General features: G+C 45.8%; 1 protein-coding gene across 1 annotated transcript in view; it reads left to right on the top strand.

Moving 5' to 3' along the window:
- The window catches only part of LOC100153899 (serpin A3-8), a 99813-nt gene that overhangs the window by 34240 nt on the left and 45754 nt on the right, over positions 1–19819 (top strand). The window lies entirely within an intron of this gene.

Here is a 19819-nt window from a genome sequence, read left to right as displayed (position 1 = left end):
TAATTGTGCAGGAGGCATGCTGTTAGCAAGCTTAAGGCCCCATCTGAGCAACAAAGAACAATTCGGCGAGTGACTCTTAGGCAACATACCCTATAGGGAAATTTATGGATCTTCATTAGGAGGAATCTTAAAGGAGTGGCCCATCACCTCCAGATATTAAGGAATCATTATTCCTGTGGACGATGTCATTAAATAATGGCAGATAGAAAGCATAAGAAGTTTTAAAACAACAAAGAACAAATTAGAACATTGACTAGTATGACTAGTTGCAATCTTGATCATCCTAAGTCTCCAAGTACAGAAGAGAGCCCGCAGAGGATTTCTAGATGTCAGGGTCAAAGCCTCTTTTGGAAATGTGAAATGTCTTTGATAATGTCACTGGGTGTTTCGGTAAACTCTCTAGTGACCCAGACAACAACAGGCATGAAGATTGTCTATTCATAAGCTGTCATGGTGAGTTCTCTGAGGTTTAAATACAGTCCAATTTTAGCACGCCTGGCTTCAGAAAAAAGGGCGGGTTGAGTCTGCAATCATTTCAAGTCAGAAGGATGGGGGAAAGCTGGAAACAGTATCATGGAGAATCAGAGCTGGATATTGAAGGAAACTAGATTTACTCCAGTTTGCAGATGAGTACCAAAACTTCAACAAAAACAGGATCTAACATTCAGAAGAGTACATTACTGAAACATAATTTTCTCTTTACAATCACCCCTCGTGTCTACCAAAGATAGCTAAATTAAGACTAATTTATGGAGGTCCCTGGTGGCTCAGAGGGTTCAGGATATGGTGTTTGCACTGTTCTGGCATGGGATTGATCCCTGGCCTGGGAACATTTGCATATCTCATGTGTGGCCAAAAAAAAGAGACTAATTTGTTTTCAAAATACATCTGGCTTTAATAAATCAGTCCTGATTTTTTAATCTAAGTGTAACAAAAATCATGATTTTTTGATCACATAATCTCTTTTAAATCTGATTGAACCTTTTGCTTGAACCTTTCCTCAGAAATCCCAGACTGACTTTTTAAAGGCCTCTTCAGGGAAGCCAATTCATGTACTTGCCATCAGACATTGCCTGCAATTCCTGTCGATTTCAATGAATTCCTCTCTTTTTGAGATGCTTTCAAATATCTTAAGCTTTCTGCACTTGCCAGGAAATGACCTTTCTTTCTCACATGTTTAGGCTGCTAGGAACCCTGTAAGAAAATTATTAGCCTGTTTTTCAAAGGGGATTTTTGGCTCCCTAACGTCAATTTTAGTTCTTTACAACCCTTTTGTAATCTCTGAGTTTAGGCATCCTCTTAAGGTTGACATTCCAGTCAAAACTTTGGTAATAAACCAATGTTCTTCCAATTGCATTCTGTTCTACCGAGATCACATTATTTTTTTTTTGAACATGAGAAAATAACTATATTGCATGACAACAATAATACTCAGTAAGAGTTTCTGAATTCTGGAGAGATCAGGAGGGTATAAATAGTTCATCTTTGCCTACCAAACTATACTATATCAAATTGCTGCAAGTCATAGAAAACTTAAGAGAAGAGGTCCCTTGACTCTGGAAGATGGAAATATAAAAGAATTATCAGCATTTAAAGAGAGAGTCATATAAGTTATAATCATCCTCATCAGTTATTCATTCTCGTTTATATAATTCTTGATATTGATCTTTAGTAGGAAGCTGAAGGCATCAGTATCCTCATTAGGGTTCTGTAATTTCTACCCTCTTCAATGGTATAACCCGAAGCCTATCAGAAATCTGCTCTTGGAGTTCCCACTGTGGTGCAGTGGAAATGAATCTGACTGGGAGCCATGAGTTTGGCTCCCAGTGGATTTGGTCCCTGGCCTCGCTCAGTGGGTTAAGGATCTGGCATTGCCGAGAGCTGTGGTGTAGGTCACAGACACAGCTTGTAGCCTGCATTGCTGTGGCTGTGGGGTAGGCTGGCAGCTGCAGCGCTGATTCAGCCCCTAGCCTGGGAACCTCTATATGCTATGGATGTGGCCCTAAAAAGAAAAAAAAAAAAGAGAGAGAGAGAGAAAGAAACCAGTTCTCTAGAGCAAGTATTAGAATGCTTTCTATGAATCTCTCTGAAGCTGAAATATATATATTTGTCAAAGCATCAGAATAAAACAACTCTCTGTAAATGGCCAAAGACTTAAGGTGCTCCTTATTAAAGATCTGAGAGTTTGTTACAATGGCACTGTCAAGGAAATTTGGTTATTTCTGTGAAGTACAACATTTTAAGATATATACTAAAATTGTGACTGAAAACTTTACACCAGGACATATCATACGTAGTTTCTGAAACTCTTACAACATATGAGAAGAAGGTTTCGTAGCATGTATTTGACAGTGTTTCCCATGTAACTTGACATATCAAATAAGACTAATTAGTTTAGCATCTCCCTTTTGATATGAAGATAGGACAAATCTTTGAGGTATTTCAAAGGCCTTCTGAAATATATCGTATCTCAAAATTAGTTCTAAGTCAAAAAGACTTAGAATTTTATATTGGAATTTACATAGAAGTTTGTCAAAAATAGAAAAACGTTTCAAAAAACTTATGTAAGTTTGTAGGTCATTTTGAGACAACGTTGCTATTTTTAAGCAAAATGAAAATTAAAGACTTCTGAAGAAAATAATGTTACATAATTTTTTAAAAAACCGTAGCTCTTTCAACATGTAGAAAACTAGGTTTATTTCTAAAATAAAAGGTAATAAACGACCTGATGTAGACAACGCAGAACCTAAGTGATCATTTTGACAAGACACAGATCTTAGGTGTTCTTCCTTGCAGATTACGTAAAGGAAAAGAAAAAATTTTCATACTCTCTTACTATCAAGAACAGACTAATAAAAATTTGATTTTTAATACAGGTAAACCATATTCTAACATTGTATCAGGTGCTTTTCAGAAAATATTTAGTTACTTACATATATTCCCATTTTGAGCTAGTCCTAATGATGCAGGCAACTCATACACCTAAGAAAAAAGTTATATTCCCTTTGCTTCTTTTAGACATAACTACTTAAAAACTGAATAGTTTAAAGCCCCTCCTTGTGCTTTCCCCAGCTTAATTGCACCCTAAACGCAATCACTCGTGAGCTCCAAATCAGGCACCCCGAGCACAATTGCCTGTGGGTCAAAGATTATAAGCACATGATTTTTTTTTAGGGACTTTCCTACATTGCCCAAATCTCTGATCGATATGCTCTTTTCGCAAGTATTTTTATTTTAGAAAAAAATCGAGATAACGATAACCTAGAATACCACTGGGATCACGCTGAGATTTCATGATACCAAGCTTGGTGAGCTGGTGAGTTATCGTTCCCTGAAAGAAAGAAGAAGGCGTATTTGCTCTCAACCCTTATTCTTATCTGGAACCCTGTTTTTCTCCTTTTTACTATGAAACTTCCCACAAATCTTCCCCAGTGGAGAGAACAGACTTTAAGGCATTAGCCCGCTATGGCCTCCTTTGCCTGGCAAAGCAATCAAAACTATTTTTTTCTCCTTCACCCAAAACTCTGTCTCTGCGCTTCTATTTGGCACCAAAGGACAGAGGGTGTTTGAGCAACACTAACAACACCTACAATTCCTTTCTGAAGATTCTCTTCTTCACAAACCCTTTACAACTTTCTACATTCATTTTATTTGTCCCTTCCCCTTTTCCCATTGAGAAATAATCAGCCTTAAGACAAAATCATTTTTTCCTTAATAAAATGCACTTCCATTTCTTATACCTTTTAAAAAATGTCCTTACGTATAAAGATGTTTTCCTTATTAATTTTAGCTGTTTTGATTACATATAGTAATTAAAATTACTAACTCATAGAAACTCATTTTTAGTGAAAATTAAGTAAGCAATTGTGAGTTATTTATATTACCATTCTTAAAAAAATTTTTTAGGAGTTCCCATAATGGTGCAATAGAAACAAATCCAACTGTGAACCATGAAGTTGCTGGTTCAATCCCTGGCCTTGCTCAGTGGATTAAGGATCCAGCTTTGCCATGAGCTGTGGAGTAGTTCTCAGACAAGGCTCAGGTCTGGCGTTGCTGTGGCTGTGGTGTAGGCCAGCAGCTGCAGCTCCAATTTGACCCCTAGACTGGAACCTCCATATGCCACTGGCATGGCCCTAAAAAAAGCAAATACATATACACATATGTATATTGTGCCTATTTCGGAAAAGGCACAAAACTAGCTTCTGAGAGGCGTCATTCTGGAAACATAAACTCTACTCAGGGACCAAACCACAGCCCCAATACACATTTATACATATATATACATATATACACACACACATATATATATATATACACACACATATATAAAATAGTTGATTTACATTGTTCTGCCAATTTCTGTTATACCATTATTTTTACTTGGCAAATTCATGAGTGCATTTCTTAATTTCTAGAAACACACCTCTTCGCTCAGCATGTATGTATTTTCTCAATGTGGTAAAAATGTATTTCCAATATAGTCAAACAACTTTAGGTTTTTTTGTATTAAGAAAAAATAGGTGGTAAGAAAATGTAGGTTTTAAGAAATAATCAGGACTTTCATAATCCTCATTAATTAACTTAGCAAAACTCTGAAGTTTCAAGTTACCAAAAGATTTGAGGAAACTAATTTTAAGACGGCATGCCATGAGACATAATTTTTCTTAAAGAGTTTACCTAGAAACAACTGTCCCATTCACACTGAGATTTACTTATGAAAATTTCATCATACCAAGTTATTTTTACTACCAAATTTTTCAGTCAAACTAGACATCACAAAAGCATTACACTTAATAGGGATAACTCTAAAGACATGTCCGTATTAATTAGACTGACAGACTTGGCCCAGCTTCAAGATTGAATGTTTTCCCAGATCACATGCACTTGGAACTCATTTGGGATGGTTTCTATTATATTGCTGATAATTTTGCATATTTAGTTGTTTGTTTAAGTCAGTTAAATAGGTCCCTTTTACATAGTAATTTTGGCAATACCATCTGAGGGTAGAAAAATACCATCTCTTACGTACACACATAGACATATGTTCCTAGAGAGAGACTTAGATGAGGGTCACACAGTTTCATTCTGAAACTTTAGTCATGAGCCAGGTGCCATACAAACTCCTTAATTTATAAGTAATAGTTGCAATAAATGAAGTCTAAGTGGCTAAATTCTTTTATTAGTTGTGGAGAAGATTTAAGTGGCTAAAGTCTTTTATTAGGTGTGGAGAAGATTTAAGATCTTTTGCCCTTGAAAAGCAATTTTAAGGAGGCTGCTTGAGAGAAAGTGTCCTTTTAGCAGTTTGACTTTTCAAACACCACTTCTTTTTTTTTTTTTCTTCTCTCCTTTGAATCATAGCAACTGAAGATGATCTAGTGAAGAGGTCTGAGTGATGTTTCAACATTTTTTTTTTTTTAAGGCTGCACCTATGGCATATGGGAGTTTCCAGGCTAGGGGTGGAATGGGAGTTACAGCTGCCAGCCTATGCAACAGCCACAGCAACACAGGATCTGAGCTGTGTTTGCAACCTATACCACAGCTCAGGCAACGCTGGATCCTTAACCCACTGAACAAGGCCAGGGATCGAACCTGCATCCTCATGGTTGCTATTCGGGTTCTTTACTGCTGAGCCACAGCAGGGACTCCCTACAACACTTTTGAAATAGGTAAAATAGGGTCTGTGCTCTGTAAAGTGGAATGGATGTAATTGGAATTGCTTTTAGAGGTGCATTTCCAGTTTGCAATGATTTGTACAATGTAACTTAAATACAGAGGCTAATCAAGCATCCAATGATATTATTATACGTGGTGTTTTTTTTTTTTTAATGAAGTTGTCAGTAGAGGGATGCAAAAGGCCCAGCCTTTTGTGAAATACCAATTTTGGTGTCATTCAAGAAGGTTTAGAGATAGGTGAATAACTAGGAAGAGTACATTGCTGCTAACAATGAGAAGAACAGGAAGGGACTGAGGGCGCTGAAGAGACAGCTCTCAGGAACCTCAGTGCATCTTCCAAATTTGGATACCCTTTGAGATAACCTTGAGTAAGATTCTCTAGAGGGAGAAGTAAGGATTCATTACTATGTTTGGAGGACCAAAAATATCCGTTGAAATAGGGTTCCCATTCTTATTGTCTTGTTCTATAGCTTTTCCCCAACGGAAAGTGGACATAACTAAGTTAGAATTTTCAAACAAGCCACGAGCTGACAAGGTCAATTTAATTGCAGTTCATCCCAGATAATTAGAGCCCAGCAAGACAAATACCTGCAGGATGAGAGTCATTGTTCTTGTCCATAAACCCAGCAGTAAAGAAAGAAGAAGGCTGCTTTGCGGCTTTGCCCCCAGAGACTGAAGTTCTCATTATTCCAAGTGTAACTCTTCACCCAAAGAAAACGAGAAATAAAGTCCCACAAACAGAAGCTGGCAACAGAGGGAAGTCGAATCAGCTGGAAGGTCTACCAAGGCAGGAGGTTAGGGTACGAGAGAACGCATCATTCTGATTCAGGACCACCCAAGAGGCGACAGAGCACACTGGATACTGCTAGGCACCTCACTCATGTTTGTGTCAGTGCTGGAGAAGGGGGCAGAGTGGTCTTCACCCCACTCCTGACACCAAGTAATGTCAGCTAAAAAAATGCAGAAGACCGCAAGTAAGAAAAAATTTAATGTGACGTCTTGGGAATAGAAATTCTGGAGACGCAGATTCAGGTAAAATGGGAGAGTGTTCCGGGCAGAGAAACGTCAGGGGCTTGACTCGCCAAAGACAGGAGGTTGTTCAGCCTTCTTGTAAGCATATGGCTGGTTGTTGCAATAAAGGAAACATTTCTGCTGAAGGGAGAGGCCATCATAGATTATTCAGGGTAAGGGTCCAATATGTTGATAGGCTGCTATGAGTTATTTTAGGAAATGACCCTACAAGTACCTTGAGTTTCCAGAACGCTGGATAAATATTCAAGGTGCCTACATAGGGACAATAAGCGGTCAAGGTTCAGAGTCCATTTGAGGTGGGACATTTAGAAGTCGAGATTCCTCCATGGCATCCCAGTTTCATTTTCGAGAACCCTCTCAACAGTACCGTCTCCCTTTTGGCTGGCCTTTCACAGAAATCACTCCCAAAGCACATCTCTTTGGCATAAGAATTATTTGGGTTCATTATTTTTAAGAGACAAGAGACACACGATAATCTCTGAAAACAAAGTAGAGCCTGTCCTCTCACGAGGGATACTTAAAATTAGACAAAAGTCTCCACTTGTGATTGTGTCTTCTACTCTGTATTAGCATGAGGCCATGACTGTAAATGTCTTGAAACTCTTGTCAAGGAAGATGGGAAAAACATTTCTGGATAACAACCATACCCTTGTTTACGTCGTCTGGCCTGACCTGCCATAACTGACTCCTCACCCTACATCTTCTTTTGTCTTTTCTTGGAGATGGGATTTAATATGATGTCTATGAACATGGGGTGGCGGGGGGGGGATGTGTTTGGTTATCCTGGATATCTTCTGTGTATACAAAGATGAGCGTATTATTAAATTCTGTTTTTCTCTTGTCCACCTGTATTTTATTTTCAGGGTTGGGGAGAGTCTCATCCAAGAACTTAGAAGGGCTCTACAAAGAATTCTGGATCTTCTCTCTGCTCTGACTCCCTGGGCTGAGAGTTGCCCTTCATCTGCATAAAGTGGTTCCAAACCCAGCTCTCGGACCATGCAAGGGCCTTGACCACACCAGCGACCAGCTTCGCCTCCAGAGTAAACATGTTCGGCGGATTTTAAAAGAATATCTGTTTCTGGCCCCCTTGCAAATGGATTTTATAGGTTACCTAGCACTTTTCTATACATCATTTATTCATTTATTCCTTAATCCCACAAATATTCACAAGTGATTTCAGGCTTTCGCCTAGACACTGGGCAGGCTTTCGCCTAGACACTGGGCATCCACCAGGGCATGAAACAGGTAACAGTCCTCCTCTCAGCGTGACTCATGTCTCGAGTTCTGAAACGTTGCCCTCATGGAAGGTTGGGATCTATACTCCAGGGGTCTGTAAACCTCTTCTGTAAAAGCTCAGAGAGTAAATATTTCACATTTCGAGAGCCATTTTTGTTTGCCTCCTCCCTTGTTCCTCTTCCTCCTCTTCTCCCTTTTTTTTTCCTCTTAGAAATCTTTTTTTTTTTTTTTTTTTTTTTTTTTTTTTTGTCTTTTTGCTATTTCTCGGTCACTCCCGCGGCATATGGAGGTTCCCAGGTTAGGGGTCAAATCAGAGCTGTAGCCACTGGCCTACGCCAGAGCCGCAGCAACATGGAATCCGAGCCGCGTCTGCAACCTACACCACAGCTCACGGCAACGCCGGATCGTTAACCCACTGAGCAAGGGCAGGGACCGAACCTGCAACCTCATGGTTCCTAGTCGGATTCGTTAACCACTGCACCATGACGGGAACTCCTAGAAATCTTTTTATAATGGAATTTAAAAGTAGTTTGTAGTATAATTTATGTAAGTGTATCTAAATACATTTCTTAGCTTCTGAGATGCACAGAAACAGTCTGTGGAATGGTTTTGACCAGGGACTTGGTTTTACTGTGGCGTGATCAGAGGCACATGGAGGCCATAGACATGAACAAGCACCTCCCTTCTTTAGTGCAGGCTCACATCAGCGCTTCTGGCCATGCACGGCTCCTAAGGGCTGGGGTTTGGGTGAATATCTTGCCCTCCCCCCCTTTCTACATTCCACCCCACCTCCCTTGCAACTACAGGGGAACTCTTTCCACTGCAACCTCCTCATTCTTTTCTCCCTGCTTTTCCCCTTCTCTTTTGTGCCCTCAGACTCACAGTCTGCAAAAGCCCTCTGCTCTCTTCCTTTTCCCACCCTCCTCTCCCAGCTCCTGGGCAGGTTTTTGGTTTGTCATTCATCCAGTCAGTCCCACCAGGCTCCACTCTGGATGCAGCCAGCTGGGTGCTGCATATCGCACAGGCAGACGTCAACCCCATGTCTGACTCTGCTGGGACTGACTGCCTCTTGATGTACTTCTTGCTCCCGATTAGGTTGGAAAAAAAAAGTCTCAATCTCTGCTCTCATCTTAAATGTTATTGCCAAGGTTTGGTCTGTGCCAACTCCAGAGAAGGGTTTGGAGGAAGGAATTTCATGACTGCCCAAGAACCTTTAGCTGTGAAATGGTAGATCTGGTAGAGTTTGGGAAATACTGACTCAGTGCCAAACCCAGGCTCTCTCAACATCCCCAGGCTCTTTCTTAAAAAGTAAAATAAAATAGAGTTTTTCCATCCTCGAGCATGTGAAAGAGAAGGACACTGTTGCGAGCGTACGTCTTGTACGGGTGTTGGAGTCACTCGTTTTTAAGACCTTGAGGATCTGTGGATGTGCCCAGGAAGGCTGCGTCCTGTGTCGGTGGGGTATAGTCCCAGCCGAATGGAAGCTATTTCCCCATCAGTGACCACTGAGTGAGACACACATCTTCTTTTAAAAGTTGCAATTTAGCAAAACTTGATCATGTTTAAATGGGGATAATAAGCTCAGAGAGAGAGAGAAAAAAGAAGTCTGACAAGTCAGATAAGGAAGGTATTAACTCACAGATATGAATCAGGTTGGTACTTGGCATTGCTGGGGCTTTGAGCTGCAGTGGACATGCGGAGGTGAACTTGTGAGATTTCCTGTCTCATGGGAGGGCAAACACCTGGAGACTAGAGTCCACGGGTCATGGGAGATGCTGGGAAATAGAGGGTCCCGGGAAGGGCTTGGCCCCCAGAGATCCCCTGCAGGGAGGGCTGACTGTGACTCTGGCTAGCGTGGCTGAGCCTGCCATTCCCGAGACTGAGCAAGACAAGGAAACCAGAGAACGAGGAGCTTCCCCAGGACCCTCCCACAGGTGGTGCTCCACACAACCAGTGTAGGGAGTGATGATGCTTCCCCTTCCACCATCACATCTGACAAAACCCAGGGCTTGACAGGGGTGTTAGTGTCCTTTAGACTTTTATATCCTTTACCACATGTTGGGTGACTTAAAACACAGCCTCTAGGACAGATTCCACTCCCACCTCTTCCGGATCCTGCTGGCGGCCAACACCCCCTGGTTTGTGCTGCATCACTCCTATCCCTCCCTCCATACCCACATCCATGGTTCTCTTCTTTCTGGGTCAGAACTCTCTCTACCAATCTCTTATCAGGACCCCTAGCACTTAGGGTTCACAGGGATAATCCAGGATAATCTCCCCATCTCCCATCTCTAGATACTTCAGTTAAACAAACAAGCAACAGACCTACTACCATCCTTTGATCTTTTTTGTTGGTGGTGTTCGTTTGGTCATAAAGGGAACATTCACAAGTTTCAAGGAATGTGGACATGGGTATACTTTGATGAACTGTTATTCAGCCTACCACAAAAGAAGCATAAAGATAAAATAAAGAGCTCACAAATGTTTCCTAAAGAGAGGAGCTGTAAAGAGAGAGCACAAGAGAGAGCGAGAAAGAGAGAGGGAGGAGAAAGGAAAGTATTTTGATGGTCTCATCTCATTAGGCGGAAAAATAAACATGTATTTAGGCGAGGGGAAGATGATATTCCATCCTGGTGTGAAAAACAACACATTTTGATTGGGAAAAATAGTTGATATCTAGTTTCCAAGAACTTTAGAAACCAATACCCATTTAGACCATTGAGAGAAGGAAAGTAAATATTAAGGGAAATAACTATTTTTGACACTATACACACACACACACACACACACACACACACACACACGGACATTAATACAATATTAGTCAAAGTAGGAAATACAAGGAGAAGAAAAAGGAGTCAACAAGAAAGCACTAATACACATCAATCTAAATTACGATATAAGAAGGACATAGGAGAAGGTTTTTTGCAAAGAGAACCAAAATAACATTTCCCATCCCATGATGGGAGCTTGGCACTTCCTGGCTGGGTCTTCGGAACTGCGTTGGCCATTTCGGTGGAGGACAAGTGACGCCCTGTGCCTTCTGAGCCTAGCACAGCATGGTGAGGGAGGCCGAGTGTGGGGAAAGGACTCAGGCAGGTGCTCCCGGCCACAGATGCAGCTGAGATCTTGGCTGACAGCGAGCATGGACCACCTGACCTGCGAGGAGGACTTTGATGGTTTCAGCCCCAGCTGTTGTCCGCAAGACACCAGCTGTTGGCGGGAGACACCAGGCTGAAAACAGCCTTACTGAGCCTGGTCAGAGTTGAACGCCAGAGCTGTGAGGGGCAGAAACAAGAAATGATTGCCATTGGATAACACTACCTTTCCATACCTAGAACACATATTTTTCAAAATCGAAAGAAAAGACAGGTGTTTTTTAGACCATTCCATACCAGAACACTTGCATTACAAAAAATGTTAAAACAAGTTGCTGGCCGCGCGGTTGTCGGGCACGCGCGGGTCGCTCTAGGCCTTGCAGGCTACCAAAGGGTTTGGAAAGACGCATTTCTGGCCAACTGTGCCATCCCGCATGTGTTCATCACAGAAATTACCGGCAGCAGAGCTCGGTGGCATCCGGGCAGGAGGCCTTGTGCGGGCCGCGGCGACCCTTCCCAGCCGAAACTGTTGCGGAGCCCGCTCTCCACAGGGCTGGGAACTTAGGCACTGAGGCCTAGCCCCAAGACCCACACCCCCAGGACCCCTTTGTCCCCGTCCGCCGCTCGGCAACGACTCTCTCCGGAGCCTCGGCTCAGTGAGCTCTTCGCTCTTTACCGAGATGGAAGCAGGGCCTGGGGCGCGCTGGCCCGGACCCTGAGGCAACGTGATTCCTCCTGGCTGGCTTCGTGCTTTTAAGTTATATTTTATTTCTCTTTTAAAATGAGGGCGGCAGGCTATGAAGTAGGAAAGAAAGATGACCCTACCCCCTGCTCTTCCTAGTTCGGTTTCTCGCTCTCTGCTTTGGATGAACCCTACTCTTTTTGCGGGGCCACGTGTTGCTCGCCGTGGTGAACGACCCTAAATTCTTATTAAGACCCGGCCCCCAGTGAACTGCAGCTGCTTCCGTGTCCTTGGGGCACTGGGCCGACTCTTTTGAAATTACTTTTGCTTTAATAATTAATGTTAGAGTTATAAATCCGAAGCCTGGTTATTTCGAAATAGTATATATGCTAGTAAATTTAAAAAATCATTTTAAGGGGCTTTTTAAAAACAAATTCCGGAGTTCCCGTCGTGGCGCAGTGGTTAACGAATCCGACTAGGAACCATGAGGTTGCGGGTCTCCTGCCCTTGCTCAGTGGGTTGACGATCCGGCGTTGCCGTGAGCTGTGGTGTAGGTTGCAGACGCGGCTCAGATCCTGCGTTGCTGTGGCTCTGGCGTAGGCCAGCGGCTACAGCTCCAATTAGACCCCTAGCCTGGGAACCTCCATATGCCGCGGGAGTGGCCTTAGAAAAGGCAAAAAGACAAATAAATAAATAAATAAATAAAAACAAATTCCCATAACTAGAGCGTATTTATAAATTTATTTTCTTCTTAAGCAGTTCAGTTATTTGACAAAATCCAAGTACTGAGCTCATTCTTAAAACCTAAAATATTAAAATTTTACGTTTGGTTGGTAAGTCTTAAAATCATATGGTCTCAATATATTGGTTACAAATATGCTTAAATCTTGTTACATGTATCTGCTTAAAATTAGGAATCTGAAGCAGTTACCCAATTTCATGTTTTAAAATGAAATTGCAAAATTAGGGAGGGATCGGGAGCTTGGGCTTATCAGACACAATCTAGAATAGATTTACAAGTAGATCCTGCTGAATAGCATTGAGAACTATGTCTAGATACTCATGTCACAACAGAAGAAAGGGTGGGGGAAAAAACTGTAACTGCAATGTATACATCTAAGGATAACCTGACCCCCTTGCTGTACAGTGGGAAAATAAAAAAAAAATTGCAAAATTAATATATTATATCGGTATGGTAAGTTCTCTTAAGCGTTATAAATAGCAAATTAAATAGAAGTTTCTGAAGTGTGATGGAAAAAACAAAAACAAAAACAAACAAACAAAAAAACAAGTTGTTGAGACAGATGGAAAACAGGTAGAACTTAGCGCATGTACCCAGGAATGAAAGGGTTTTTTCAGTGTGAAACTCTGATGGGTAATTGATTGACGTAGCCAAAAGAAACGAAAAAGCTGCAGTGTATTGCAGAGTTCAACTTACGGAAATTTTAGAAAAGACAACCATAGGCCAAAAAGAAGAAGAAAGCAAGAATATTGAGGTAAGGAGCTACGCTTTATCCAAGTGAGACAGTGTTATTATGAGAGCTAACAGTGTCGGAGTCTCTTTATGTAAAAGGTCCAGATGTTAAATCCAGAGATACAGAAAGCATGTATCAGTATTTGCCAGGTGCCTGGGAAGGAGAATAAAGGGCAGTGAGAGCTTCATGGGTATGGGGTCTCCTTTGGGTGATTGAAAGAGTTAGGAACTAAAAAGAAGTGATGGTTACAGAGCATCCTGAATGTACTCATTGTCGCTGAATTTCACACTTTAAAATGGTTAATTTTATGTTATGTAAATTTCACCTCAATAGGGAGAGAGAAAGACTTAGAGATACAGTAACTGAATGCCACCTGTAGACGTAGTTTAGGTCACATTTCAAAAAACACAACGGTAAGAAAAAGGTTTGGGAAACAGTTAAGGAAGCAATACTTGATAGTTGATGATATTAAGGAATACTTAATTTTTGAAGGCATGACATGCCAGTGTAAGTATTTGTTCAAATTCTCATGGTGAAAATAAGAGAACGTGTAAGAGGTGCTTCAAAACCACCCACGAAGAAAGGGACTGGGAGGTAGGGGAAATGAGGTGGGCCCCACGTGGATAATGACTGAAGCTGTGCCATGTGGTGAAGAGGCGGGATAACAATGCCACCTGCTTTTTTTGTACGGGTCTGACTTCTCCCATAATAAATGTGCAAAGTAAAAAATCCTTGTAGGAGAGATTGTGCTTTACTTCCCAGTCCTTAATTCATTCTCAGCAGGAAATGGGCACTCCACAGGGAAGGAAAGAAAAAGGGAAGGAAGAGAAGGAGGGAGGGAGGAGTTCACCATGCTTCTCGTCATGGCCCGGGCTACAATGTCCTCTAGTGAACATCAAGAGAGAGAAGTGAAGATCCTGGGAAGTCGAGGACAAGTGACAGTGTGTATGTTTAAGTCCATGCAGAGAGAGGATGAGCAGAGGAAAAATAAGGTCATAATCAATAAAGCTGGGGAAAAAAAGTCTGGCTCCAAGCATTAACCCATGAAATCCCTGCCACTGCACCAACTCAGCAGGCTTCCCTGTGCCTTCCCGAACACCAAGCCAGCTCAGGAAGGACAAGGCATTTGAGGTACAAAAGTTCAGCAAACACTCTGACTGTGGAATACATATTAGCTTTTCGGTTTCTCCTGCACGAGAGTGGAAAGTTCTGCTGATTAATCATTACCATTTGAGACCCACTCCAGCCACCATGAATGGGCAGTCATGACATGTGAGGGTCATAAGCCAAGATCCGAGGAGGCAAGATCGATGACCTGAGCTGGGCTCCTGTGACAGGCACAGCGTCTGCAGCAGGACCTGTGCCAGGGGAGAGAATGACACCAGGAGGGGCCAGAGCATCGCTCCAATGACTCAGCCCTTCCCTGGGGTAAAGCACGTCCATGGGCATCACTAGGCTTCAGCTTCATGGCAACGTTGAGCTCCCAGGAGGCAAAGCAGGAAATGGAAAGTCGAGCGGCTCAGGGAGTTGGGCTGCAAACAGCAGACACTCAGCCCAGGCCCCCAGCCCCAGGCGCAGAGCCTCCCTGCTCACGGCCCTCTCTCCTCCACACGGGGATTTACACACACACACACACACACACACACACACACACACACACACCCATGGAGGGGCCGGTCATTTTCCTCCCTGTTGATGTGCTAAGGGTGGGTATTGAGACACGGGAGCCTCAGAACAGTCTGTGTCCCCCAGGAGGCCACCTGTCACCATCCCTCCTGCAGGGACGAGCCTCTGGGTCAAGGCCATGCAGACCTGCTGACTGTCCCCAGCTCCTCTAAGGTTCAGGCAAAGCTTTCAGTTGCAGGTGAGTGTGGGGCTGCCCCCATGACCTTGACCACGGACCCCTCTCTGCTGGATTGGCTCTCTCCTGATCAAACTGCCCATCTCAGCTCAGGGGCCACCTCCTCCAGGAAGCCTTCCAGCAACATCCTGCTTCCTGCAGGTGCCCCTGTGAAGGCCTCCTCTGACCCCTGGTGCTCAGGGTCCTGTAATCAACGCACTGCATTTCCTTCTCATGCAGAAGCAGGCGAGCTCCTTCTAGGCAGCGCCCCAGCTGCTGGGCCCTTGTGTACTGATGGCTGAGAATCCTCCACGCGAGATTTGTACACACACCCCCATGGAGGGGCCAGGTCTTTTCCTCCCTGGTGGCTGTGCTGAGGGTGGGTGTTGGGACATGGGGCCTTGGAACTGCGTCACCCCGGAAAGCCAGCCTGTCACCATCCTTGCTACCAGGGACGAGGCTCTGGGCCAAGGGCCACGAAGATCTGCTCACTGTCCTCAGCTTCTCTAAGGTTTGGCAAAGGTTTCAGTTTCAGGCGAGTGTGGTCTGTGGGTGGGGCTGCAGTCCCGGCCCCCAGCCAGCTTGGTGACCTGGTCACAGGTCACCTCATCATAAGACACAATTGCACCCTTTACCTCCCAGAGCTGCACGTGTGACACAGCCTGTGGTGCTGGCTCAGCTGCCCCCATGACCTTGACCACGTTCCACTCCCGCTGGAACCCTCTCTTGGCTCTCTCCTGGTCAAAATCCCAGTCTCAGCTCAGACACCACCTCCTCCAGGAAGCCTTCCAGCAACATCCTGCCTCCTGGCCTCCTGCAGGTGCCCAGCGACAAGCCTCCTTTGACCCCTGATGCTCAGGGACCTGGAATCAGCTCTCTGCATTTCCTTCTCAGGCAGAAGCAGCTAAGCTCCTTCCAGGCAGGACCCAGGCTGCCAGTCCATTGTGTCCTGGCTGCGGAGTATGTATTGAAAAGCGGAGTCGAGGCGGGAATGAATGAGCTTCTCTCCTCGCCTCAGTTTCCCACGCGCACCGTGCTCAGCCTGGACCATGCTGTCCTGTCAGCCCGGAAGCTCTGCGGTTTGGGGGGGCTGGGCTTGCTGACACCTGGTGCTGCCCAAATTCTGTGTGACTGTCCCCCCTGGACCCAGGCTCCCTCCAAGAACAGCTGCGTCTCATCCATCCTGCAGCCCCAGCATGTAGTTCAGGTCCTGACACAGGGTAGACACCTGGTTGCTGTGTCGTCAGTGAAGGAAGGAAGGAATTTTAAAGAGGGCACAGAATAACATCATAAATGGTTAAATAAAAGCTGATTATCAGGCAAATGGGAGGGTGGAGGTGATCTGTCTCTGCCCATAAATAAATGATACAGAACAAACATTCACAGGGGAGGCTTTCCTGGAGGCAGCGTTTCACTTGATCCTTCCTTTTACAGACAAGAGAACTCAAGTTTAGGAAGATCCGGGACTGGCCAAGTCACGAGGGAAACCAGAGGCAGGATGGAGAGGGCTGGTGATGCTCATTTCTGCCAGCAGTTACCCCAGACCCAGAGGGAACGGGCAGGGTGCTGGCAGCGGAGCTAGGATGGCCAGGCTGGGGGTGGGTCCCTGAGCCCCAGAGAAATGCTTGTGCTCCAGGGAGAGGGCTGAGGCCCAGGAAGGAAATTTACCGAAGGGGAGCCCATGGGAGTTTAGTTCTTTGAACAAACAGTGTTGGAGTGCCTGAGCGCTAGAAATTGAGCAGTGAAGGACACGGACAGGCCCTCTGCCCACAGAGAGCTCACTTCCCAGTGAGGACGCCAAGCAAATATGCCACGTGGTATCAGATGGGCAGAAGAAAAGTAAAGCAGGGTTTAGAGTGGTGAGGACCCTGTGGGGCCACTCTGAGGTGGTGCCCGTTGAGCAGAGGGTGTGAAGTGAGGAAGCCAACCACGGAGGGAGCTGGAGGAAGGCTGCTCTAGCAGCTATTGGCCAGTGCAAAGGTCCTGTGGCAGGAAGCAGCTGGTTAAATTCAAGAATAGGAGGAAAGCCAGGGCAGTCAGAGCAGAGGCAGGGAAGGGAAGAGGTGAGGCCACAAACTCAGCAAGACCCAGAACATGTGGAAGGGCCGTGGATGAGAAGTAGGAATTTTCCTAGGTGTTCTGGGGGCTATCAGAGCTCTCCAGCAGGAAGTGAATGAATCTGATTTAACCTTTGTGCTTCTGTTTGTTTGTTTCTTTGTTTGTTTGCTTGCGTGCTTGCTTTTGAGGGCCACACCTGTGGCATATAGAAGTTCATGTGAAGGCTGAATCAGAGCTGCATCTTCTGACCTAGACCACAGCCAGAGCAACGCAGGACCCAAGCCACGTCTATGACCTACACCACAGCTCCGGGCAATGCCGGATCCTTAACCCACTGAGTGAGGCCAGGGATTGAAGCCACGTCCTCATGGATCCTAGGCAGGTTGGTCACCGCTGAGCCACGATGGGCACTCCTGACCTATCTTTGAAAAGGGTCACATTGACCGCCCAAGTGTAGCCAAGGGTCAGCTCAGGCCCTTATTAAAACCGATTCTGGGTCCCACTGAATCTGCCGAATCACATCCCTCGGGGGCAGGACATAGCCTCAGGTCCACTGGGGAATAAAACCTGCTGCTTCTGGGGGGCCTGCTCTGTGCTAGGACCTGGGCAGGGTCAGCCCAGGGCACGATCCCTTTGAATTCCTGTGACCCTGAGATGTGGGGTTCTGACATCACTTCTCAGAGGAGAAGGAGGTTCCCAGAGAGGTAGGGGCACTTGAAGAAGGTCGCCGGGCTCCTGTGGAGCAGCAGAGCCTGGAACTGAGCCCAGGTCTCTGGAGCTCAACCTGCACCACGAGGCTCTTCTCGCCCCTATCCTCCTGGGGAGCTCTCTGCAAGTTCAAGACTAAGGATGAGAAACAGGGGCTAAGGCAATCACCCAAGTGACGTTCTGTGATCAAGGAAGCTGAGCTTTCAGCAGGGGTCGGCTGGAGGAGGGGCTCCAAGCAGTCTGATGAGACGTAGACCCTGACTGTGAGCCAAGGAGACAGCAAGGGTGGGAAGGACAGGGAAGGGGGTGCCTCCCAAGCCAATAGGAGAAGAAGGAGAAAACCAACTCTGTTGAGACTGGGATGCCTCTGGATTCCAGGGACTGGTGAGGAGGGACCCTGGGGGCCAACGGAGCCAGGGAACCTGCTTGTACAACGTACCTGTGCTTCTGCTCAGACAAGAGTCTTGTTTGTGTTCCTCTCACCTGGTCCTGAACCTGCCTCCTGTCCAGGCTCTGGGTTCAGTCCTGACTCTACCATCTCCCAGTGACTCAACCTTGGACAGCTCCCTGGCCTTCTCCAGGCTTTGTTCTCTTCTCTGTCCAATAGGAGTGTGAAACCTGGGCGTCCCTCCCACACTGGGCTGTGGGATGTTGAATGGGGGGCTGAGTGAGGCCTTCGGACAGTGTCTGGAACAGAGCAGACACTCCATGAATACCCCTGATAACGATGACCGCTGTCCTTATTGTCCTTTCCTGGCCCTGCTTCCACACGAAAGCCCCCGGGGGATGGAGGCTGCTCAGTGGTGGCTGCTGGTCACTGTGTGCAGTGCTGTGGCTCATGCAGTGGCCCTGGTTAACCATGAAGAGTCTGACCTCACCGACCCCAGCCCTCAGGACAGCCTGCCCAGTCCAGCCCCCGCTGCCACAAATCTTTGAGAGCAATGCAGACTTTGCCTTCAGCCTCTATAGACAGTTACCATGGATAGAACCCTGTCTTCTCCACAGTCACCATCACTTTGGCCTTGGCCATGACTTCCTTGGGGCCCAGCAGCCAGCAGGACCCACCTCCTAGAGGGCCTGGGTCAACCTCCCTGTGGGGCCCCAGGCTGAGGTCCAAGACTGCTTCTGGGATCTTCGCCCCTCCCTGGGCAGGACCCCAGCCCCCTGACCATGGTCAGCCCACGTTCAGCATCCTGGCCAGGGACCACCCAGGACCAGGGGGAGGCCCAGAGACCCGTCCACGACAACGTAGAGAGGCAGACCCAGGGGAAGCCTGAGGCCTGGGTGGACCCACTAAGGACCACACACAGCACTCCTGAGAGTCACATGCTCCTCAGAGGCCAGAGAGCGTTTCTCCAATGGGGAATCTCCTTCCAGGAATCTGGGCTCCACTCACATCCCAGCCCCACCTTCTGGGGAGCCTCCCTTGCTGACCTACACATAGGAGGCATCCTGTCAGCCTCTGCACAGGAATCCTTGGTGCCTCTGCTTAGATACCTCCAGAGATGGGGACCTCACCCTCTGTCCCAGTTTAATCCCACATGTTCCCTTTCTTTGAAGAAAGGGCTTTCTAGAGGTTGTTACATCACCCCCAACCACTCAGAAGAAAGCCTGCACACTTTGGAAGATAAGAGGAAACACAGAGAAGATTAAGACGGCAAAATAGAAGACTGGAGCTCAACTCCTCTCCTAAAAACAACAAAATTCATAACTAAAGGCTGAGCAGTCTCCACCCAAATGGACCGGTAACCTTAAAGAAGAAACCCTACTCCAGAAGAAAAAGAGGAGGCCACATCCAGAGGTAGGACGGGCGATTTCACGATATAAACAACCCCAGCCCTCCCGGGTGGGAAGCTCCACAGACTGGAAACTAACTGGTTCACAGAGATTCACCTCCAGGAGGGAGGGTTCTGAGCCCCATATCAAACCCTCACGTGCTGGGATCTGGCACTGGGAGAAAGAGCCCCTGGAGCATCTGGCATTGAAGGCCAGTGGGGCTTGTGTGCAGGAGCTCTGA

Source organism: Sus scrofa, chromosome 7 (genome assembly GCF_000003025.6).
Source record: "Sus scrofa isolate TJ Tabasco breed Duroc chromosome 7, Sscrofa11.1, whole genome shotgun sequence".
NCBI classification, from domain to species: Eukaryota; Metazoa; Chordata; class Mammalia; order Artiodactyla; family Suidae; genus Sus; species Sus scrofa.
Note: the sequence above shows the minus strand (reverse complement) of the source record. Positions and strands in the feature narration are given on the sequence as shown.